We start from the raw sequence: 24,203 nt of genomic DNA, 5'->3' as shown, positions 1-24,203 counted from the left end.
CAGCTTGTCCTGCTCGGTGTCAAACACTGATTTCTGCTGTTTTTAACAGCAGCTTTCCCTTGGTCGAGCTCTGGACTACCACTGCGGGGACCGTCCTCTGCACCCCAGGGGGGCTGGGAGTTCAGACACCTCCGCTGTGCGGGGCGGTTCCCTATTCAGGATGCTGCTTTGGCTCGTCCCCTTCTGGAGCTCCTCATCTTTTCCGTATTAACCAAAATGCCTAAATCGGGGTTCAGGCTTTCGTATGGGCAGCCACGTGCCTGAAGAGCAGGTACTGCACCGCTTAGCAGGGTGTCACCCGCCCTCCTTTTCTTGTCCGGGTCTCTGTAAGCGCAACCTCAGTTTATCTTTCTGTGCTCAAGCACAATTTTGCCTTTACGGTTAAATGCAAACACACAAATGTGCTGTAGCACATACAATTTAGCAGCAAGTAATTGGAGGCCACTTGTAAAAAATAGCTATTAATTATAAATAACAGGCCTGACTCACCTCCGTGCTACCGCAGCCTTGCACTGATGTAATGCCACTGAAAGCAGCAGAATTACTCTAAAGCAAAAGTAGGGCAATGCAGTGCTGAATGAGGCACATTACATTCTTTTTGAATGGAATAAAAAAGAATTTCACTTTATGGACCTTTCAGGCAAGTCCAACAGCTGTTGTAAATCAGAGTAGCCCCACTGGCTTCAGTGGATCTACTGCAATTTATAGCAGCTGGGAATCTGGCCTTATACTCCACAGATAGGTACTGGATTTTACCATCAACAGTTTAATCCTATAAGTAGGGATTTATTACAGAAAGGAAAATATGAATAACTGTAAACAGCATGTACGATGTCATATTTGAAAAAGAGTAAAAGAATAATGTTAGGAGGTGCATAATAACTCTTAAGAAACAGATTTTATATAATAAAGCCCGAACAAGCAGGCGCTGGGGTTATTCGGTCCCCTGAACTACGGAATTTACCAAAAAATGTTGGTCCTTGACTGGAGTGTTGGGAAGATGAAAGACACTGTGTTTCTACCACACTACACAGCCTATTGATTTTATAAGTCATCAATGTATATTGTCTGTCTATACTATTAACAGGACAAGCAGGAGGTGCGCATAGTCATTTGACTGCAAAAGCCAGTTGTCCCATGCTGTGCCCTATGGGAAGCCACTGATTCTTACACTTGGAGCAGGGACAATGCAACTTAATCAGACTGACAGGAAACAGGCAGCAATTACAGTGTGCAGCTACATCTGCTGGGTTCCACTTCACTGAAGGAAGAGTTATCTCAATTTTAATGTACATCCCTTTTTCATGTTTCATTTAACCTCTGCTGTATTATTAAACACATCAAAATATAATGACAGTCGTTAAAAAAGAAAAAGAGAGCATTTTGGAAATTTTGGACTCTCCCCTTCATCTGTAATTTAGCAGTATCGGTTTTACTTTCCTGTAACATTCTGCAGCAGTGGAAGCCTAATTTAATATATAGTTTTGTTTGTTTTAAATAGCAAGTACAGACCCAATCCTACTTCTTGCGAAGTCAATGGTAAAATAGCTACTGATGCACTGAACGCAAGATGTGACCTGCTGATACTAAGTCTTATTAATTTAGACGGTGGAGTGAAGCCTTCCCAACAGTTCGTTCATTTTCACAAATTGTCTCGCTAACCTTGAACGGCTCTTATTGCTAGCGTCTCAGCAGCAAAGGAAGCAGTCTGAATTCTCCAAAGCTGCCGCGCAAAAACTGGGGGAAGGGGAGCCAAACCTGCCTCGCGGAAGATAAGGGCAGCTGCACCGCGGGCTTTGTGCGTTGAGCAGACAAGGGGTGCGCGGAGCCGGGGCGGGCAGTCAGGGACAAAGCCCACCGGCACACGGAGCCGCTGGCGTGGGCCACCCGGAGAGCCCCTCATGCTCACCAAGTCTCACTGAGAGCGTGCCTGAGCCCGGGGACACCCCGTGCTCACCCGTCTGAACATCAGACACCTCCATCCACATGGAGGGTAAGCCAGTATTATCCTCGTTTTCGCAGCAGATACAAGCTGGGGCTCAGGAGTGAGCTGAGAGGAGTGACTGGGCTGGAAATGGGACGAGGAGTTTAGAGTCTCAGTTCTATGTGAAATATCAAAAATCTTTCCTGCTGTTATTCTTGCAGTTTCCCCTCTTGCTTTCTCTTTGCCCTCTATGCTTGACTCTCTTGGGTCCAGCCCTTTCAAACCAGCTTCCCTTCACCATTGTCGCCTTCTAATTCAGACTTGTAAACAAAACTGCCTAAAAAGTTGCATATATTTCCCTTACTTATACACACGCCTATGGAAATACGGTCCTTGGTCCCAGCTGGAGATAACGGAGCTCTGTATGGTACATGTGATCTGCCCTGGCCGAGTTTGCGAGGAGCATGGAGACAACCCTACTGCCGCTGGAGAGCACCCGGGGTTGTACCCTAAGACCCCACCCCGGCTGAAATCATTAGCAGCTGTGTCCCGTGCCAGGACGGGTTGGGCTTGCTAGGACGTCGGGATGCCATCGCTCAGGTTGCCGATCGCAGGCAAAAAACCCGTTCTGACGGCTCCCGGCCACCAGCGCTCCCAGCTCGAGCGCCTGCCTGGCCCCTCTGCCCATCAGTCCAGCCCACCAACCCAGCACAAAGCAATCCTGGCGGAGTTTTTTCTGCGCTGACTTTCCACGGCTGCTGCAGATTGTGTGGGCTTACAGAAAGATCTGGTGAGCAGCAGAAGCAGCGCAAAGCAAGCAGGGTATGCAGCAAAGCAGGGAGGGAGGGAGGAGGATTCACCCCTGCTGGCTGTGATAATCCTCTAGGACAACTCACTGGGTCTCCTGAAGCCATAAGCTCAGTTTTCCTATGTTTTGCCAGCTGAATTAAAGAGCTGCATGCAAAGGACTCATGTGGCAAAGTACTGCATCTGCGTCACGTAGCAGGGTGTCTCACCAGCAGCACGCAGTGCTTGATACAGCCGTGCTACCAGGAACAGCCACGTATACTCCAAAAGTTGTGTTTCTCACTGGGGGATCTCAAAGTACTCTGAAGAGAAAAATGCTCTTCTACTAACTTGCCACAGCTCTCTGCTGAGGATTTCAGCCATCAAGATCAGATCTGTCGAGGAAATCTTTGCACTGAACTCCAGGCAAAAGAGCTGGGGTTAAGGGAATGACAGTGAAGAACAGCCTTTCTCTCTTGGCTTTCCTTCTCCACTCCATGGCCGGCTTCTTCACCCAACCCAACCTGCTGTGTCTCATGGTAGGCTTGGTGCTCCTGGTGCATTTCCTGGGGGAAGGAGAAACTATGGGGATATATCATAACCCGTGTCTCCTGGACCACTGGTGCACAAAGAAGCATACCATCACACCATCACGATACTGGTCTTAGCGGTCTAAAGCCGTGGCACTGGCCATTCATAGATGATGACTGCCAGGGCTGGAGATGCAGATGGCATGCACTGAGGAGTGCCGTAGGTTGGTCCAGCACTTTCGGCTCGCAGCCAGCAGCAGCAGGTCTGTGTGGTCTGGCCGGCACATGCCAGGGTCCCACCGCAGTGACACAACACCACGCAGATGCTGCAGTGTGCAACTGCTGCACCAAAGCTGCAGCCAGCTAGCTATGAGAGCAGAGGAAGCAGATTCATAAAAATTATGCACCTAACTACACGCCTAAGTCACATCTCCAGAGAGTGCAGGTTATTTATATCTCCGCCCCACCTGGCTAGTGAGAAAAGAAGTGAGACCTTGGTCTTCCCCTAATTTCTACAGTTCTTCTGTTCAGGTGAACAACTGCTCTGGATGGGAGCCCAGAGATGGAGAATGGCTTTTTCAGGTCTCCCCCAGTTTGTACCCACCCATAGAGTTTGGTGACTGTATAGGCTTAAATAACATTATTAAATATTTTTAATAAGGTCCCCCAAATGTGTTCAGGATTCTGCTAAGAACCTTCTTAGTATTCACTGTTTATTATTATCATGAAAATAGGTTTGGAGGCTTACTATATCCAACCTTCCTCAAACTTTCAGATACACCCTTTGTGTTCCAATGTTATTTTGCTTCTTACATTTATACAATATTTCTAATAGATGTTAAGTTCTTAGTGTTGCAGTACAACATATCTACATAGCATCTCTATTGTGCTGTTACTCTGATTTACAACCTGAGAGCTGCTGTGAAGATTTGGTGCTTTTTCCTCTACAGCTTATCAATAATTATCCTAATGGTAGTGTTTCAGTTTTACCTAAGAGCATGTCTACACAGCCTTTGCAGTCAGACGGCTCTGCCCATGGCACAAGCCGGCCGGGCAGGAGCTACCTCTGGATTCGACGCCCTGTTGTCGTGTCAGCGCTCTGCTGCCCAACAAGGCACGCATGGAGGATGGCTCCAGCAGCCCGAGTTCAGAGCTGGCTCCCCTCCGGCTGCCCGGGAACAGGAGCAGACTCGGCTGTGCGGACGTGCCCCCGAGACGCTAAAGGGCTCACCCACGTCCTGGCCGCTCTCTGCCACGGCTCCGTCCCTCCAGCTTTACCCTGTCGCTTCCTTCCAGGAAGGAATTAAACCCACCACAGATACCTTCACAGATTCATCCTGAACTTGAGTCACATCTGAGTTTCTGAATGTTGTCTTAAGGCTGCCTAGGACTCCAGGGTGATCAGGACCAGCACGCAGGTCCCATGGATAAAGGGGGCACTTGCTCAGAGATGCGAGTGGGGCAGCATCCCTCCGGACCCACAGCTGTCCAGCCCTTGGGGAACACACAGCAGAACCAACCAGCCCAGGGCAGCCGAGCTGCTAGGGCCAGCCCAGACGTCAACCACCTCCCTGCTTCAGCCCTTTCTGTTTGCTCCTACCACCCTTTTCTCTACCATTGATGCTACCAGGCTGTTATGTTTTTTTGTTTCCTTCTACAGTTTCTGCATTTATGCTTTTACTTTGTTCTATTTTTCATTCTAGGGCCTATGAAGCAGTGCTGACTTATATCTGGTCCATCAGACTTTAATCTGTAAAGCTGACAAAGAGCAAGACAGCACTATCTCTTGAGTTTCACAGTGTCATCTTTCATCAGCTCATATCTTCTAGATCCAGCATGCACTGTCTCTACTCAGTCTTCAGCTTGTGAGAAGACTTACCAAAATCAATAACTCCTCCAAGTCAGGAGGGCCATTGGCATGCTTCCAGCAGGACAGTACGCAACGGTGTTTGCAGAAGCAAAGCTTCTTGTTGGAAGTTCTCCAGGACCAAGAGTGTGTTTATTTGTGTAGAAAAGTAAGAACAAAAAAAAATTAGTATGATGATGACATTGCACTAATTATTACTACTTGGTAATAATCCTGGAATTGGACGCAGAATAATCCCACGGGAATACATCGTTATAATTTATTTATCTAATGTTTTGTTCACTGAGGGAGGCATATGAGCTGTGCATCTTAAGTCAGATCCTCAACTGGTTAAATCTCTGCTGAATTCAAAAGAACTCTGTTGATTAACACCACGCAAGGATCTCGCCCTCTGTTTTGCTGAGACTCCTAGCAACAGCCTAACCACCGCATGGACCACAAAATGCACCGAGGCCACCACGCAGCACACAAATCTCTGAATCATTAGGCAGGTAGTTCTGAGCAGCAACAAAATCAGTTCGTTTCATAGTGACAAGCTTCCTCACCATACAGGAGGGAAGGGTTTTGACAGACACTAGTGTGAGAAGTCAGCATGGTTGCAAGCAAAGCTCGAACAAAAGCTGCAGCCAAGAATGCAGTGGCGTAAATAACTCTGTGGCTACAGCTCTCAGTAGAGATGCAACAGTGACAGAACCCTCTTACATTTCATTTTTGGATGATAAAAATACATCTAAACCATGAAACCTATAGGTTTGAAATGTTTCATAAACATAAAGCTTCACAGTGGTGCCTTCAGAGCATCTAATATGCTTTTGGTATAATTTAAATGCCTTGTAAGCACTATATTCTGCTGAGGAAAATGTCAGTATAGCCATTTTAGAGAGAGGCAGATTTGGGCACAGAACAGTTAGAGCTCCAATATCAAGAAACTTTAACTTCATAGCAAGATGGTTATGCGTCTGCCAGGGTGGTTCTAAGACCTGCTCCCAGGTGATACCAGAGGCCGAGACACCTAACAACGCCAAATAGCTGTCCCCCACCCCAGGCGAATAGCTCCAAGGGCAGGCCAGGTGCATCCCTTCCGCGTGCCATACGAACATCTCATGTGAAGCCAACCGTCTCGCAAGCCCTCACCCCATCTGGCAAGGCCCTGCGAACATCTGCCCAGGGCACGACTGTTTGCACTACGCCGATTCTCTGAACCTGTAGGTCATCCCGTGCCACAGGCACCCTCAGCTCCGCATCTAACTCATCAGCAAACTGTCGCTATCCGGGGGAGAGGAGGAAGGAGGGAGACGGGAGGCAAGGGAGGCAGAGCTGAGGGTTATACATGTCCTACACTGCTGGGCCAGACAACACACCTGTAACCCATGCACTTCCATGACAACTTCCAGGCAACAGAGGCCATACCATTGCAGCGATATCAAAGCACAGACTGGCTGATAAATGCTAATGATGACAGGTAGATCCCCACCATCTTGGACAGCTTTCAGATCCTTGTCAGAAGCACCAACTTGTAGGCCTGCTCAGGGTGCCAGAAGTTATCTGCATCAAAGGAATAAAATCAGTAACTGTGGGGTCACAGCCGTGAACTCCTCCTCAGCTGTTGTGCCCTTCAGGCACTTGGACTCCAGCTGCTTTGGCTCACACACTCTCCTCAGAGTGGACTTGACTTTCTGGGTTTTCCTTGCCTTTCCTCCAGCCCTCTTCCCATCACGCCACCCATGCAGGCAGCTGACTCATGCCTCTGTTGTAACCTTAAACAACTGCTCACACAGTCCGCAGCCCACTCCTATTAGTAACATCTTCCTGCACAAAACAGATCGGTTGTGTCTTGGGGTTTTTTTGCACAGTGAGGACTCAAGGAGGTGCTGCCTGACCGCTTCACTTGCTCAGGGAGAAGCTGCTTTTACCAGGAGACCTCGAGAGAGAGCCAGTACCTTTTCACAGTTAAGTGGGGATCGAGTCTACAAGATCTGCACTGGGAAAGGCTTTCCCTTTCGGACAACCAATCCACTCTACTAATGCTCCAGGATATTTCCCTGGGAAGCTCTCACTAGCCTGCCAAATTCATGCTGCTTATGTTACACTCTCCTGTGTGCTTGAGCGTCCTGGGCAGAGGAAAGGATGGTTTGAAATTGGTTCTGCTGGCGGTTCTCTCCTCTCCTGGCCGGGGAGAAGGAAGAAGGGTGATGCAGGTGGGCAGTCAGGAGCAGGAGGTGGCTACAGAAACTGCCTCAGGCCAGGACACAGCGCATCTGGCACTTGCTGAAACGCATGTTCTGATTAACGAGAGTGGTCCACGGCTGACATGCAGGTGATAGCACGGCGTGACTTTGCTCATTTGGCAACTTCACTTGTACTGCAGAAGTGGTGCAGGCGTTTATGGCTAGAAGAAACTTCTCTAACTGAAATAAGGCATAGATGGATGGGAAAAGGGATGAAGGAAGAGAGGTACAAGGATGCTTCCTTGGGGTTTGGGTCTAGGGCGATTCCAGGAAAATATTCTGGTCCTTTCCTTTTCTGACCCACCTTCTCTACCAGTGGCTCACTTGTGCCCCTACCCCCTTCTAGGCATCCCATAGCCTATCTCTTAGTCCCTTCATGATTACGAGGTCTACAAAGTCACTAGAGCCACAATCCTATTCCACAGGCAACCTCATAGTCCTTCAGGCAGGTAAAGTCCTCCTTCCTCTCTTTTTACCCATCCTTTATTCCTCCTCCTTGCTTGTGCAGAGCTGGCAATAAACTCCACGCTGGCTGATCTAGAAGGTAAGCTGGGACTGGGGGAGTCTCGTGAACAGAGCAAGCTCCTCAGGCTCCTGCTCACCCTCAGGCTGGTGCATTCACCAGTCCCATTCCCAAGATATTTGCAACGCAGTCCTTGCAAAGCGGAGTGGCCCAAGGGTGCAGCTGGCCTGGAGGTCTCGTGGGGCAAGTCTATGCCTTATTGGTGAGCAAGCCAGCTCCTGATGGAGCAACAGGTACTGCCAAGGATTTAGTTATGATCCCTCCGTGGAGGGCTTTCTGGAACTGGACTGGCTGCGTAGGCTGGATGTTCTCGGTGTGGCTGTAGCCATGCTGTGCTTCTTACGGAGCTCACAGGTCCATGGCCATCCTGGCTGCAGGCCTGGCTGCTCGGCTCCTGCAGAGCCTCCTGCACGGAAGCTCCACCTTCCCTGGCGGACAGACTGACGGGTACGCGATGCTGCTCCGGCAGCACGGGCAAAGCAGTCCACGCGTTTTCCTAGTGTGCCTCTTGCTGTGAAGTTTGTTAAGAGGCTTTCTGTGGATGGGGACACAAGGGTCTGGCTTAAACGCGAGGCCCTATGCCATAAAATCTGCTGTGATTGGTATTCCCTGCCCCAAGGTGCTCCAAGGTTTCAAAGGCAGGGCATCCATCCCACCCAGGGGAAGGTTTATAAACCCCTGGATTGGTGACAATTTGACATACTCAGAATTTCCTCCGTGGCTTGCCAGCTGAGGCACCCCAAAGGGGAGCCTGAGGGCACTCCTGTGGTTAGACTGCACGGACAGCTGATGATTTTGGTGCTAAGGACACTACTTCAGGGTAGGATATACACAGACATTGTGTATAATTTGCACAGGGCATTGCTACAAAAAGCAAGCATTTCCGTGGGAAATTGTGCTCTAAAATTTTGTTGTGCAGTTGTGCTACATGCACAAACACTTCCAGGCCTGGGGGTATGCTCAAAACCTCAGGGCTTTCATAAGCTTTGCAGCCCGGTGGTGTTCAAAGCCAGCACAGTCGTAGCGATGACTCTTCTCCATTTACCAGCCCAACTGTTAGGCAACGCTTCCTAAAGCGCACGCAGAAAGCGGCTCAGCAGCAGGTGAAACGCTGCAGCTGCACCGACGTAAACGTTCTCCCTTGTTATATTACCAAAATGTGCCAGGATTCATCACAAAGGATGACAGTTTTTCTCTAGCTGGAAACCAGCATTTTTAAAACTTCTAGTCCATTTTCTCCAGCTATGTTTTATTGTTCCATTTACTGTAGAGCCTGGAGATGGCCCTTTCAAGAAGGGAGGGAATCACCAATGTGTTCCCAATTTTTTTTTAATTTCTGTTTTTGGAGGCAGAATTGTTCTCCCCTCTTGGAGGACAAGAATCATTGCATGCACTACGAAGCTTAGATGATATGCACTCCAGGCTCAAGGTTCGTTATGACTGACTTGGAGATGGTTACAGCTCCCAGAAGTCTTACCTGGGTTACTAATAACGCCTGACCATTAAAAATCAGTTCTGTTCCACCACTTCAAATTAAGAGCATGAAGTTTGAGAAGGAGAAACAATTCTCCATTCCTATGTGTTCTCTGTATAAATACAATGCCCCGTCTGCTGCCAAATCTTCATTCCCTGAGAGGCACCGGACAGCCTCTACCACTGCAGTACTGTCATCTGCTCAATGACTACCTAAAATTCTCGCCTGCAGCCTAGTTATGCATTTAATTAAGAATCATTGGTGTTCGTGTGACAATCTAAAACCAGCTTGTCTAACATAAATTGAAAGTGTTAAACAAAGATGATCATTTTAAGCTTTAGCCTAAAGAAAATACATAAAAGCAACTACTCTGTCCGGAAAACAAAGAAGAGGCCAACCGGAGGGGGCAATCAGCATTTGAGGAGCCTTTAATATAACATGAACATCTTAAGTGAAGCTGTCTGCAAAAAAAGTTTATGTGCAATTGCCAAATAGCTAGCCAGATTCAGAGGATTTCTCTGAAGCACGGCGTGTTAATTGGAGGAAAGTTGGAAAGCTTTCTATCAGGATCCCATAACAAGCTTCATTAATATGGGGTGCAGTGGTGAATTGCATGTTAAAATAAAAAGGCAGACTAAGATAATTAAAGGGTGATTTAATTGAGAAATATACTGTCGATATGATGTGGTAAAAAAAGTCTAACCTGGCACTAACTGATAGCCACATGCTTATCAAACAACACAAATATGACAGCATGCACCAATAAGAGAAAAAAGGCAGTAAGGGTAACCGAGGAAAGGGGGGCTGAGCTGGAGGTGTTACAGTGAAAGCAAAAGTCCTGCAAAAATGGCTGTGAGTTAGTTCAGCTTAAGCCATTCGCTAAAGCCCTCGTGAGTGCAGGGCCTAAAGAGGTAGTCAGTTTGGGACAAATGATCCCTAACATGTTAAATGTACGGCTACTCACCCATAACAGCGTAACTAAAAGAATTATTCTGTTGAGTGGGACCTCAGATTAGACATAAATTATTCCATTTTCATTTCATTTAGTTTGATTTTCTCTCTATTTCCTATTTTCTAAATTAAATAAACCTGCTTTGATTTAAGATAATTTGCCTTTACTGACTATTACTTAGGGATAAGCATTGCTAAGCCATTCCCTGTGAGAAGGAAAACAAAATTCAAGGTTCAGAGGAACACAAGGAAAGCAGATATCCAGTGAAACACATGATGAAAGGTGAGTTGTCTACACCTCATCACCAAGAACTCTTGAGTAACCAGGGAGGTTCTGGATAGAAAGGAAACAGGTGAAAGTCTTAAAAGAAAGGTGCTAGGAAAGTGTGTCCAAAGCTTACCACGTATCACTACTGCGTAATAGATCTTGTTCAAATACTCCTCCCATCTCAACATCTAACATCATTGCCACAAATGCACCACTCTGCGGACATACCGGCGATTCATTCTGTTGCCATCAAATAAATAGCAGAATTGTTTCCTATTTCCATCCTATGCACTGCAGAGACATTTCTGACTGCAGCACCATATGTGCAATAGAGTTATTAATTAAATGCCACGAGTCTGCACGGCACAGAGGAAGACCCAGTTCCTGTTTTTAGGCATGCACATTCCAATTACACAGAAATCTCCTAGGTATATTATACCGGCGGAGAGCTTGCTGCTGCACACGGGTGGACAAGGGGACTGGGGAGGGAGTTACCTACGGGTCGGCAGTAATAACCCCATGCAGGAGCTTTTGTGCAGGCGGAGATGTGGGCAGGGAGTGACAGCATCTGCCTCCATGCATGCCCTGCCCTCCAAGTGCGGAAGATGCGGCGCGTCCAGAAAACCCACTGCTACGAAAGGGAGGTCTATAAAAGATCGGAGGTTGTCAGCACCGTATGTAAATGGTCATTAAAAGGGCATGTTTATGTGGAAATAAACCCTTGAGGTGTGGAAGACAGAAGGGAATAATGGGAAGATAAATGGTCGTCTCTGCGGGAGTCGCAGGCTTGCAGGCTACGTGGGCTTCCTGCGAGAGGAAATATTTGCAGCCTCTATATGCTGTACATCTTTAAGAAATAAGCTGGTTTTGACCAATGCCACAAGCTTTTTCAATGGTTCCAGAGATACCGTCAAGCTTCTTTTGCTTCTCCTACATTTAAAAATTTCATAAGCTGAGCTGCTCTTGTATTTACAGATAGTACAGCAACAGGGACCCATAACCGGTAAATATACTGGATGATATACCCCTTTTTCTTAGGGGTTATATGATCAGATTATGGGTTTCAACAATTTAACTGCCTTGTTTTATTTCTACTTTATATTGCAGTTGCATCTGGAAATCAGAAAATTCGTTTTTAAAAATGAGAAAGGGAGAGATAGGGGAGTAGAGCAGAGAGAAGAAAAGCGAGAAAAAAAGAGAATAAATTGGAGCAAGCTAGAACATTGGACATGTTCTGTTGCTCATTTGGCTTCATCTAATCACAGAGATTTTCCCCAAACTATTGGTACGTGAAAGCTGAACGCCATTTTTACTCCCGACTCTCTTGTTGCATTTTACTGCTTCCAGAGAGATGGGCAGTAAAGCATCTCTCTGACACTGTACCCTTGACCCCATGAAAATCTGTAACAGATTAATGCCTATAGTCTCATATCTCTTTAGTAGCCTCTAATCTATGCAAAGTGAATTGTTTCGGATTTACCTAGAACATCGTTGCCCACCTGGCAATTTGTAACTGCTGTTTGCAGTGACAGAAACTCTTAATCACGCCACAGAATAAAGATATGCCCTTAAACTCATTAAAAGCAGCAGACTTTTAAGGGCGAAGCACCAGAAGCAGCTAACCACCCAGCTGGTTAGATCCTGAACAAGCGTCTCAGGGGGACCAACACCCTCTCCACCGCCAGCGCTGCTCCTTCTCCTCTTGCTGCCCGCAGCGCGGCAGGTCCTGGAGACCGGGGCCTCCTCGCATGGAGAAGGACGGGTCTTTCCATGGGGCACCAGCTCTCCGAGCGCCCACCTGCAACAACTCACCATCTCGTGTCCCCACGGCCGCAGGTCGGTGATGGCATCTGCCGTGGCTGCGCCCTCCGAGCACCTCGTGGACCAAAATCAAGATGTTGCGCCTAGGACAGGGACGTATCCACTTAGATCAAAATGCATCCGAGAACAGTTTTTTGCATGAAGATGTTCTTGGGTTCCCATCTGTGCATATCACGATTTTAAATAGGGCTCGCATCTTCCAAACTCTTGCTTCACCAGAAAAAAAACCAGAACAAACTACAAGAAAAAAAACCCAAAAAACAAAACCCAAATGAAAACGAATAACGAATAAAAAACAAAGAAACAAGGACATGCTGAAGCAATCACTGCACTCATACATTTGTTTTACTGGTTGACATGCACAATAAATTGTAACACTTACCAAATAACCATTGAAGTTCAAATGATGTACACACATCTATAATCTTAGTTAGCTGCTTGCTGGCGTACTTCAGGAATGCCACTGTGTCCTCCAGTGTAATTCTGTATCAATGACTTTTCCAAATAAATCTAGTTGCTGGTTTATATTAATGAACTGTCAGAGTTCCCATTGTTTTCCCATGGTCTTGCAGCTGCATTCTTTCACAGGTGCTTGGCAAATTAAAATGATGCTGGTTTGGGGTTTCAGGCTGATACAAAATCACTCCTTCAGCAGATTGTTAGGAAGTTATTCATGCAAGAAGCACATCTTTCCTTGAGACAGTCTGCTTTTCTCCTTATCCTCCTATTCCTTCACTGACCCTTTGCATTTCTGATGTTTCCTGCTGATGAAAAAAAAAGCAAGATTGCTTCTTGTTTCCACTTAGCGAATAACTCCTCTGACAATACCAATCTTGGAGCAGAGTGCATGGCTTGACTCTCTCCCCATTACCCAGGTGTAAATCGAACGCACCTCCAGCGAAGCCACCGTGCCAGGCCTCGCAGCGGCGTAAATCGGCACGGCTCTGCGGAGCGGGACCGGCTCGCGGGCTAGCTGCAGATCTGGCACGGCGTAGAGTAAAACGGGTACAAACGGTAGGATAACCTGACTGGTAATTTTTTTAATCTACCAAAAAAAATAGAACAATGATAGTGATCATGACTGCGTCATTTCTAGGGTGCAGCTCCAGGTGAAAGCTCAGGCACTGCGTGTATTTAGTACAGGACCCGTTGTCCCCGTGCAGGGGAACACTGAAGGCTGAAGTTGGTGGAGAGGCGGATGCTTTCCACGTCCCAACGCTTCCATCGCTCTGAGACGTAACAGGTTTAGCCTCGAGCCTACCAGCGTAGAGGCACCCAGCTTCTCCAGCTGCCTCCCCTCTTGGCTGCGAAAGCCGAACCACTCTGGGAAGGACCTCCTCCGATGGCTGGCATCTCGGCTAGCGGGTGGGATCTCTGCGCCCAGCGGAGGCGGATACTTCCTTGCGGTGGGTGAAGAGCAGGAACCTCACCCGGGTGCTTTGACTTGCCTGCTGGAGGCATCTTCTTGCTACTGACGCAGGACGGAGCCCAGGAACACCAGCTTCGGCGTCTTTGGGCAGGGGCTGTGAAGGCACCATCTAGGAACCCCGTCACCGCTGCAGACGCTCGGAGCTGCCCTGGGGGCTCGCTGCTGGATGAGCCAGCTCGCAGGACGGTGGCGATGGAGCCGGGCCGGACTCCAGCGGAGAGCAGGGACCACCCGGCGCTGCCGGGGAGCCGGCTCCGGGGCCAGCGTCTCCCTGGGGTGCTCCGAAGCCCTTTCGGAAACGCGGCAGCAAGAGCCGCTTGCGGTACTGCCTAAACGGGGGAGGGAAAATAACGCCGGGAGTCTCACTTCTCCGTTTGTTGCAGTAGTCATCCCAGACTTGCCATGTAAAGCGATTTACTTAATAGCCCCGGCCCCTCCCCAGCACAAATGGGGAAAGGGAAAAGCTCGAGGTCGGCTGAGCTGGATACTCGGCTGCTGCACGCCTGGGTAGCTCCCCCGTCCCGGCCGGCCGCGTGCCCTGCCAGCCCGGGCGAGGCGGGTCCGGAGGAGGTGCGGCGAGGGGCACCGAGCAGCCCACGGGCCCCGCGCTCCCCGCCAGAACGTGCGCCCCAGCTGCGCCCCGCCAGCCCCCCCCGCACCCCGCTGCAAAACTCCCGGGCTACCAGGAGATAATAAGGAGTCGCTGGGAGGTTAAACAGTTGTTGAAACGAGCCAGTTGAGCATCGTTGCTTTTATTTAAAATATTTCACTTGTGACTCAGTATTAACAATAACAATGAGAACATTTAATATGCAAAAACCTATTCATTTACACTAGCCAGATGCAGTTTTGCTTTGTGTTTCCTCCCTCTAGTGCTTTTTTTTCCGTAATCCCTCCTTTCTTTTAAACTTCTCTAAGCTCTCTCTCTAGTTTTACAGACAGTGCAACCAATGTATCTGAACAACAAGGCCCTCGAGTTCCTGCTGGGGAACAGGAGACTATTATATCTGGCGGATAACTTCACCGGTTTCTGGGACGATGTACTCGGACGACATCCTGCTCTGCCTATTCCCTCTCCTGGTCTCCCCTCACATAATTTCTGCTGTGCAGAGCTTTCCAGTTTGCTGCAGGCTGGGCAGAGGACTTCATCCAGCAGAAAGGACCTGCCCTGCTCCCTTACTGACCACCCCGGCACGCAAAGCCTGAGCCCCTCTGCACAGAGACACAGGCTGCTTTCAAGCTAGAAAAGTCAGGTTCTTTCCTCAAAACCGAAGAGCTGTAGAACTGTGCAAATCTGAACACTAGAAAAGCTTGCCAGGCTTGATTCTGCCGTCTCCTACCTCCAGCCCAAAGCTGTCAGCCCCGCTCAGGACCGGAGAGCCCAGCCCAAGGAGGGTGCAGCAGGCTCATCTGCTGGCAGAGCCTTGCCTGGGCGTGGGGCAGGAGCAGCCCCAGCACCGACCAGTCCCACCCCGCAGCTGGCACCCGCCAGGTTTCCTCCGCTTCCCAGGTCCCACTACTACCAATGGCACAGGCTCCTAACGAAGGAGACAGCTTCAGGTAAATTATGTGGATTCAAACATTTCTGACCTTATAATGGGCTCGTGCTGCCGGGTCCAATGTTCAACATAAAATATACTATGTGTAAAACATACCTGCGCCCAGCTCCTGGGCTTGGTCCCAAAGGGACCGGGAGGTGGGGGGGAATGGGCCAAAACTTGTTTTTCTGACTTGAGCTATGGGAGAAAAATGAAGGACATTTTATTTTTCAGGAAGGAGAGCTTAGGCCAAAAAAAAAAAAAAAAAGAAAGAAATCGCATCCTGATGCTACTCGTTCTGATGCCACCCAAGAGCTTTTGGCCACCACAAAACCCCTCTCAGGTCACGCAGTGACAGAACGAGGGCCGAAGCACCTTCTGCAGGTCGGGTCCTCGTGAACTGGGTCCATCGGATGCTCTGGGTTTGCCTGTTTGGTAAATACTGGTCCTGCAGACAGCAAAGGGGCAGGGCAGTGAAGGTTATGGGAAAACAAACCTGCAGGGTTATACCAGGCAAGAAGAAATAGCGCAAACACAGATCTTACGGATAAGCAGCAGGTGCTGCAGAGCCGTGTCTCAGGATTTCCACCCTGTCGCACGGCGGGTGGCGAAGCGGTAGATCGGCCCCCCGACACCGCTACATGGGCACGCGCTGTAATTAGCACGGGGGCTTCGTCACCGCGGCGTTGGTAGCAGTAGGGTTATCTGCTACGGACCCCCGTGAAAACCCAGGTGCTGCTGGTGAACACACGCTGCCGGAGCCCACGTGAACCAGAATCAGGCAGCAGAATAAGGCAGCACAAAACCAACGCAGACCGCGGCAAGCGGCACCGTGCCATGAACCAGAGGAAGATGGAAAGCAGAAGACTGGAAGAGTTTCTGTGCCTCAGAAGTGAGTTTATGCTTTTCTGAGTCACATACTCTCAATAAAACCTTGCATTACTAGAGTGCAGATACAGATCTCATCCTCCACCCTGCTTTTTCAAAAGCCAGCACGCAGAAGTGCTGGGCTTGCCAGTAATTACTTCAGTGATTTTTATAAACTGCTTTTTTCCAATGGATCAACGGCACTGGTTTTCCTTAAGGACTTAACCTGTTGGAAATTCAAAGTAAACCTGGCCTTCAGCTATCGAATCACACTAATTCCCGTGAATAGGCAGTTCTGCTCTCCCCCAGCTCTCACAATGCAATTTCTTTTGTTTATATTTCCTCCCCAAATTACCTGTGCTGAGCATGAGAAAGTTCATCCCATTGTGCGATACTGATTAGATGGGTTAAAAAAAGGCATATCATAATCCTGCTTGTTGGAAAACATGAAAATAGGTGTCAGTGTTAAATATAACTGCTTTTTTAAGATTCCAGAAAGTCCTATTAGCCAAGTCACATTAACTATCAATGCAGAACTCTTAAAGAATATCCAAAAATTTGTCTAGTTTATTTTTAAAAAAGAAAGGGGGAATCTTTATAAAAAAGTAACCTAAAAGTGCAGTATTACTGCAATTTCATCATGTTAAAGGGATGATGTCAGGTAGTTTAGGTTCAAAATTTAACTTTTTATGAAAACCAAAACATCTACAAAAGCCAAACCCTTGTTCACTCTCTATTTGTGAAAGACATTTCTTGCTATCTTACCCCTAGCCCTTCTTTCAATGGAAAATTTACCCACTTAAGGGTAGGAAAAGACTTTGGCCTTTGATCTCATTTTTAGTACTTAATATCTTTATGCCTTTTTGGAAACATTTATACTGCATTTAACCACTGCCCTGCAATGCTACGTTAGCCCACAGAGGGCTTGCTACTGATTTTTGCCGAAACGACAAGCCACGGGCTGCTTCATCCCTTTCTTGCTGGCTGCTAATTGCATTACAAGACGCTAACTTTAAGCACATGGAAGTATGTTTTCCAGCCTCCAAGCGGAGAGGCAAGTCCGGAGAGGTGCTGCGCACCTGCAGCTCCTACACAGTTTGCTCCAGTCAGGTCGTCCTCCCTCTCCCGGTGCCTGCAGACCGCCCGTTTTCCTAGCAGCTGGTGGTTTCCGTTCAGTTCTGAGCCCTCCCTGCTGCTGCAGGCAAACAGCCCCATCCCTGCTGGGGATGGGCACGCCGAAGCCCCGCTCCTTGCCCCAGACGCGGCTGCAGGCTCACCGCTGCCCGTGCGTCTCCCCTCTCAGTCCACCAGCTACAGAAACGCTACCGAAGTGCAGGAACCAACCCTCAGGCTTCTTCCAGGTAAGGAAATTCAGCAAACATGGTGATAACACACTTGGGTCTGATTTTGTGCCACTTGTCAGAAATATTTCTTCCTGATCTGTGGGTTTATATCATGCTATCCCATCTCCTCCCTCTGTCCCAGGCTGGGCTGAGGCACTGTGTCTACTCACGGCTGTTTGCTGAGATGGCTTTGATGGCTTTTACGGTTTCTCATAGCCCGAGGGAGTTTCTCTCTTGCACTTCGTCACATTGGACATTCGGGTTGAGAGCCACTGAGGATTTCCTTGTGAGCGAGGTGCAAAAAGTAAACAGATGTTAGGAGTGAAGAAAACTAAATTAGATCATGGAATTTGAGAGTTGCTTCATTTGGAGTCACAGCTGGGAAGTTATTAGGAACAGAGGTAAGGACACACATTTTCTTTTGACATCTTATTTTTAACCTGACAAAACTTGCTTGAGCTCATCTTAAGACCGTGCAGCTATAAGGTCACCTCTCAGACACCTCCACACCAGCCCATGCTGGGACCATCAAGCCTGCCCAACCCTGTCATTGGGCTGTGAGCTAGAGGTTTCAGGTCCCTTTTAGAGTCGGTGGAGATATGTGGGTGTCAGCTGGCCAAACATAGGTGTCTACGCTCAGGCGAGCACAGACACGTAGCTTGCTCGTAAACTTCTACGGTGTAGACAAAATTTAGATACCTGAGCAAATCTTCCCTGCAATAAGAAGCACCTCACTGGGATCTAAGTCCAACAGAGGTTTGATGCTAGAAAACTCACACCACTACGGGTTTTCTGCTCTTTGTGTTATTGTTTCCATTCCAAAATCATGAAGATGAAAGTTAAGCTGCTCCTAGGGCCGTGCAATAACTCTACAGTGGAATACAAACCAGCTGTCCTTACAACTTGTGAATAAAAATAACAACAGAGCGGGGGAACTTGGATCCCACAGTTCAGCACTGATCCACAGAGCTGATCTACTAATCCTGTTATGACTCTACTCTCTCAGCGGAAATGTGAAGGTTTATGGATTGACTTGCATGAAGAACTTGTTTTTATTCACCGGTCCTGATCACTTGTTGAATGATACTGTTAATAAATAACTCCTCCTGAGCAAGCTACATCTTCAGAAAAGCTATGCCTTGTTAGATGCTACACCTCAAAACTCCAGAAGTAGGCTGAAGAGTGGATGAAAAAATGTTTTGCAAATATAAAGCAGAAGGTACCAGACCGACTGTTTCCTGGCAAAGGAAATGCAGACTGAACGGCTGTGCCCACACAAGAAGCTGGAAACCCGTCACAGGTCTGCCTTCCAACAAGAGCAACTCATATTCTCATTTGGTTAAAGAATCTTATATTTTCACCATTTGGGGATTGCAAAATCAGTGCAATGATCTGGACTGAGATTACAGCACATTACTTTAGATAGGATAAACAATAATTTCTGGGACGATATCAATCAAAAAGATTATTGCAGCTGCTTTGCCAGAAGCATAACACGATTCTGAGATGAGATGTCCCCTCTCAACAGTTTCCAGGCTGCCTGTGTTAAGGGATCATGCATTGATCATTCCCTTACTGCCCCTTCCTATCTGCCACAGGCAGCCCTCATTGCTCCACGTCTCCATTAACAAACAGAGAAAATCTGTAGAGAACAAAGGCTGCTGCTTTCCTCTCTAATCCTTCTTCACTGGCACTATTAAAAATCCAGAAAAACAAACACACAAGCAAACAAAGCTCTGAGAAAAAGGAGCAGGTTGATTTAGACACTATTTCAGCAAAACCCAGGAAGAAAGCAACACATTGCAATTGCACTCACAGCTCATTTCCAGCTCCCGAATCCCTTCTCCTGACATGTTTATGAAAAACAGTGTGCTCAACATGTTGCACGCTGTAACTCAAAGTCGCCTTGAGCTGTCCTCCTCCCAGAAGCACCTATACTCAATGCCAGTCAACTCTAAAGGGTCTACAGGAACGAGCCGTTACAGGAAAGTGGGACAAGCCTGTTGGCACGAGTGCGTCGGGTCTCTGTGAAGAGTGGTGCTCCAACGGCCGGAAGACCTGGAAGATGAAGCACCTGATGTGCTTACCTCCATGCATCTTAAGCTACCCTGCAAAACCAAAGAGGGTACGGTGTTGTGGGCTTCTCGCCCCCACAGCCTCGTTGGCCACAGACTCACCCTCTGCCCATCCCTGCAGCCCTCCCCTGCTGCTGACACGGGAGAGGCGAACACGTCCTGGCTTTCTGCGTTCTCCCCAGGTGGGCTGGGAAGTAGATGTTTCCTAGTATTTTCTTTGTGGATTGGAAACGAGGGGATGGAGCTCTTCCTGGCCCATCTGTTGGCAGATACCACCTCTGTTTTTGAGGTGGGAAATGACGTCCTTGCCGCTTCACACTGAACATAAGGAAAGGAGAAGGAAGGAGCACCAAGCATGATACAGCATATTTATTCTGAAGGAAAACTCCCTGCCTTTCCAGCTGCCCAATTTCCAAACGATTATTCTTATACTCCCATATATTCATGCCTCTAAGGATGTAAGAGTAAGACCCGTGAATATCCGTGCCGCCTCTCTCTCAAGCGCGGGTCTCCCACACTATTTCCCAGCACCTGCCCTGTCTCCATGGGAACATCACCCCAGTTTGGATGCTGGATTTCCCTTTCTCCACAAGAATCGTGCACCGGGGAACAGTGTCCCACCTGCCATACGACAACAATTCCAGAATAATCCCACCCCACTACAGAGGCGCACGCGACTCCTAGCCATGCACACTGACTATAATCTATATTTTTGTGATGCAGAATACTAAAAATAATTTTACTGTAGAATCATGCTGCTACAACCATTTTAAGCCCTGATTTTCCTCCCTATTCTGCCAAATGACATAGACTTAAGCATCATAATGTAAAAAAATTCCAAATACTATGGATCTTCTCATTTTTCTCCCGGTGTCGGAATGCTAGAAGTTCAAGTGTACAAGCTTTTTTCCATAGCCATGAAGATCTTTCCTTTCCTTCCACATAATAATTGCAGGTAGGAAGACCCTACAGTCCCTGCAGTTTGTTGGGACATTAGATAAGTGCATTCCATTTGATTAATAAAGATTTTAGTCAATATTCATCATCTGTGAACACATACACAGGAAGAGGTCAGGAGAAGAAGACGAAGTACCAGCCCTTCCTTTCTGTTGTTCATATTCTTGGAATTCAGTAACAATAAATGAAATAATTACTCAGACAATTATTTCAGTGTTTCCTTTCACAACAATATAAAAGGTAAAAAATGAACATTTTTGCATGATACGCTGTACTCACCCTGATGGTTTTCTAATGTTTTCAATTACTCTTGTTTCCAAGATAACATTGCAGAGATAAAATAGTCATCTTGGAACATTAAAAACAAAACAAAAAATCATTCTCCATTTATGTAAATTTTATTCTTGACTATTATAATGAAGGCCACACAGAAAAGTTAGTGCATTTGCAACATTATTCTATTCATGCCTTCATTTTTTAGGTTTGATTGTTTAAAACTCTACTGAATCATTGAATCAATAGATGAGAGCTCACAAGAATATTTTCTTTTAAATAAGACAATTATTATGCTTTATAAATGCAGAACATTAAAGTGACTTGGAAACAGCTTCAAAAAAGACTTTTTAAAAAATGTTTTTGTTCAAGATTATTTATTTTGGGTGGATGAGTTTTGTAAAATACTTTGCACAAGTGATTTAGGAGCATAAATTCAAGAATAAGCCTCTAAAAGCTGAGCTGTTAAGGTACCTAAGCATTTTGGTATAATGTATCTTAAATAATTTTAAACAGGCAAAATTTAGAGACAGACAAATTTGTTTAGAATTTAAATAATTTTTCAAATAATTACGAGATGTTTTATGTGAACACTGAATTAATATATTTACACATATATACGTCTCACATGTATGTGAGTAAATTTTCTTTAAATATCATGTGCGCATTACAGTTTTTACTCTGCCTAACTTCATATATATGTATATAAAAATCAAAGAGGATCTTAGGGAGAGAATGTTTTTTGCATGAAGCAGAGCAAGATACAGAAGCAGCTGAAGGCAGGCTCACTGAGGAAACAGGAAAGCAGGTATTTCTTTAAGGGAGACTTATTTCGTGGCCCCAGCTAAACTAGCACTGTTGATACATCCAAGGTCTAGATAGAGAGAAGACCAAAGTCTTTGCACGACCAAGTCGAGGGGAAAGCAGCAGCAGCAGCAGCAGCAGAGGGGCCGCTGCCAGGGAAAGCCAGCGAGCATCCTGCAGAGGCACATACCGCTTCTCTGTGCACAGAGAAGATACTGGGGCTGAGCGGAATTTATCAAAATTTGCAAGAAAGGGGTGAGAGCTGGGCAGCTGAACGTGCTCACCCCTGCTCTATGAACTGTAGTGAATAAGCACGGCTTTGGAGTTGCTTTACAGTCATTTTAGTTGACTCATAGGTCAGAGGCCCCAGATACAAAACTACTTTCTGGGTGCCAAACATCAGTGGATAAGTTGTGATGAAATAACGGGGAAACAGAGATCCCCTGCGCAGAGGGCCCATGAGAAGAAGCTGGCCCAGGACATCCCACCCGGGGCAGAAGCGAGGGACTCCGCGCCCGCGCACCCGAAGCAAACGCTTGAGAAGGAGCAGTGCGGCCGAGCGCCCCGTATCCTCCTGCCCCGCCTGGCTCATCAGCGCCTGGGCTTGGGGCCACTGCTCGCTCCCAGCCTCTCATGGGCAGCAACTAGCACGAAGCAGCCAGGCAGCTTCGTATCCACCTCTCCAAATCCGAGAGGCTGCAATGGAGATTGATTGATCTCGGGATGTTTTGGTTCGCCGTTTCAGTCACTGTCAGGCTTTACCGCGTGATCCGGCGCTCAGATGTGCTCGGGTTGTGCTGTTCTCTGCTCACGCCGCTCCTGCCGCTCTGTTTGTGCGGTATCTCCTTTTCTCACAAGGGCTACTTTTAAACCTGGTGCTGACTGAATTTCTAATCCTTAAAACATTTGCAGAAATAGAGAATTCATCCCACACAATGGATTATCCAAAAGAAAAAGAAATATTGGCAGGAATCTCACTTGGCTGGGGTGTATTCTACAGCAAAGCAAATATTCCGAAAGAGCAGAACTGCTGGACTCCCCCGTGTAGGTAGAACTGAGGAGCAACTTTAAATTTCCACCTGTAATACTTAATTGCAACTTCAGCTAGACATCTCTTGCCCTAAATACACCCCTAAGTTTTTTATTACAACATAAAGATAAATCAGCTTTTGAAAGCTGAGCCTCCTTTCAGGAAACTAGAAGTAAATTGTACAGCCTTTAACTTCACTACATCGTGACAAAATCTGGCCATTTTCGTGCACGCCTCGTGTGTGTTTTGTATTTCTCCTGGGGTTTGAGAAACACTCGCCCCAGATAAACGAAGGTTTTGCCACAAAGCATGTGCGACTGGACATTCAGGTTTACCGTGCTCAAAAATCTGTAGTCTATTGAAAAGTGCAAGTGCTGGGATGAGTAAATTAAGTCATGCCTAATTTTATAATATATAACACGGGGCACAAGGGAAATAGCTATACCATTCATTGTCACACTTACTTCAAGAAGAACTTAAAACTTAAATTCTAAAGGTAAAGTTTCAGTACTAATATTCACCTTAAGTTGAATTTCTGAGAGGATGGAGCTGTGGAATTTGAGACTAGCTTGGTGCAAGGCACATGGAGCCCACAAACTTGTGCATGTGCAGAAATAATGCACATTAAAATAGAACTAGTTGTCACCCTCCGTTGGCAGCACCAGGACCCAAGACCGATAAAAGTGATGCAAGTTTCAAAGGCAGGTCTCTCAATCCAAGCACTGTGCTCCAAAATTTCAGGTTTGATTTTCACAGATCGCCCAACCACAGCAACTGTGTGATAGCTTACCCATGTACGACAAGTTAGGAGCGTGGATGTTTCATGGCACCCAAATATAAAGCAAAACTTGAAGACTTACTGACATTTAAGGGGGAATTATCCTGAATTTCATGTATTAAATCGTTCACCAGAGAAAGCCACAGTCATTATTGTAACAACCTTGATATCAATTTAAAAACAGAGCAACAAACCTCTCTCTTTGCCCTGGCAGTTCTGGGAAAGGCAAGGTAACATAGAAAGAGAGTATATATTTTTAAATTCAGACAACTGAAACAATGGACAAAAAAAATTCCCTTTGGACAAAATCTCTTTATCAGGTTGCTTCCTCACTCTAACTAAAGCAGGGAAGAAACTGAGATGGGAGATGTGGTGAAAGGACTATGTGCCTGAAAGCTTGTCAACATTTTCCAGTTATCAGTTGGTCTAATAAGTGACCATGCAGTCCGCAGCCTCTGCAGTCTTGCTTTTCTTTTTCCCTGGCACAATCATGACTACAAAACCACTATGAAATTGTATTAGTCTTCTGATAAGTGGTATTTTAGCATCTCACAGTCATGAATAGGTTTATCATCTTTTTATATTTGTAGGAAAATATTACTTAATAGAAACCACGACTCAGAGGCATTAAATGTTTGGTCGAGACATTCCACAAGGTGCGCGAGAAACTGAAAGGAATACCAAGACTTTTACCACTTCTTCAATTGCATATAGTGTAAACTCTTAAATCTAAAACT

General features: G+C 46.9%; 1 long non-coding RNA gene across 5 annotated transcripts in view; it reads right to left on the bottom strand.

Moving 5' to 3' along the window:
* Positions 1-24,203, bottom strand: part of LOC135325127 (uncharacterized) — a 64,747-nt gene that overhangs the window by 20,741 nt on the left and 19,803 nt on the right. Inside the window, exons 4-6 of one of the 5 annotated variants that reach the window (XR_010386320.1) lie at positions 17,720-17,832; positions 12,755-13,133; positions 12,364-12,609 (exon numbers count right to left, since the gene is read on the bottom strand). This is a non-coding gene — a long non-coding RNA (uncharacterized LOC135325127). Of the gene's footprint in view, positions 1-5,119; positions 5,220-12,363; positions 12,610-12,754; positions 13,137-17,719; positions 17,833-24,203 lie in introns of all 5 variants that reach the window. The other 4 variants (XR_010386318.1, XR_010386321.1, XR_010386317.1 and 1 more) reach the window with 4 other exon arrangements.

The sequence above is a fragment of the Dromaius novaehollandiae genome, chromosome Z, assembly GCF_036370855.1.
Source record: "Dromaius novaehollandiae isolate bDroNov1 chromosome Z, bDroNov1.hap1, whole genome shotgun sequence".
In the NCBI taxonomy this organism is placed as follows: Eukaryota; Metazoa; Chordata; class Aves; order Casuariiformes; family Dromaiidae; genus Dromaius; species Dromaius novaehollandiae.
Note: the sequence above shows the minus strand (reverse complement) of the source record. Positions and strands in the feature narration are given on the sequence as shown.